This window comes from Phaethon lepturus, unplaced genomic scaffold (genome assembly GCF_000687285.1).
Source record: "Phaethon lepturus isolate BGI_N335 unplaced genomic scaffold, ASM68728v1 scaffold20257, whole genome shotgun sequence".
In the NCBI taxonomy this organism is placed as follows: domain Eukaryota; kingdom Metazoa; phylum Chordata; class Aves; order Phaethontiformes; family Phaethontidae; genus Phaethon; species Phaethon lepturus.
The window spans coordinates 15665-16469 of record NW_010554325.1 but is presented as its reverse complement, the minus strand read 5'-3'; the positions used below and the strand labels follow the sequence as shown (position 1 = coordinate 16469).

The 805-nt window shown below is 64.8% G+C and overlaps 1 protein-coding gene across 1 annotated transcript in view; it reads right to left on the bottom strand.

Moving 5' to 3' along the window:
• SEC16B (SEC16 homolog B (S. cerevisiae)) overlaps positions 1 to 805 on the bottom strand; it is a gene marked incomplete at its 3' end in the record, with an annotated part of 18358 nt that overhangs the window by 2434 nt on the left and 15119 nt on the right.

Genomic DNA, 805 nt, shown 5'->3' with positions numbered 1-805 from the left:
CCGGGGCCCCCCGCGTCCCTTACGCGGCAGGGGGGGAGCAGCGGGCAGCTGGCACTCCAGCGATAGGAGGCTGGAGAGGGCTACCCTGACCCACCAGGTCCCCCAAGGGGACGGCTAGCACCTGATGGGGGCTTGCTGTGCGAGTTAAGTACATGAAAGGATGAGCCAGTGAGTCCCAAATCCCCCTGGGCCCCCCCGTGGGATAGTCTCCCTGACCCCTCTGACTCACCTGCTCTGCTGGGAGGGATGGCTGCACCCCCCCAGGGGACAGCGGGGCACCCCAGGGCTCCCCAGCTTCTCCTGTGGAGCAGAGGGAAGGACACAGCGTTTGGCCCGAGGAGCTCCTGCCACATGTCAGGTACTGTCAGCGCTTCTATCATCCCACCCCAGAGAGCAAGGCCATGTGGCCAAGATGCCCCCCCAAGAGGTGCAAAAGGCCATTCTGGTCCCTGTCCCTCCCCGCACCAGGGAGTAAGTCACACGGCTGCACGGGTGCATCTCAAAAACCCGGCTTGCGCTGCCGGGCGCGAAGCTGCTTTTCCCATCCGGCAGGGAAGCAGCAGCGCTGCCACCAACCCGCGACTGCCCTCCCTCGCTGCTTTGGGCAAAGCCTTCTGAAAATGAAGACCCACCTGCCCAGGCTGGCCGGCAGCGGGGGGCTTGGTTTGCATGCACAGCACCGGGGCAAGCGTGGCTCCATTTCTGGGGCAAGGTTGGGGGGAAACAAGGCACTGGGTGAAGGCAGCGCTAACAGGGAGCAGCGTTCAGTGACACACGTGCCATGGGGGATCACACCTCCCCAAGG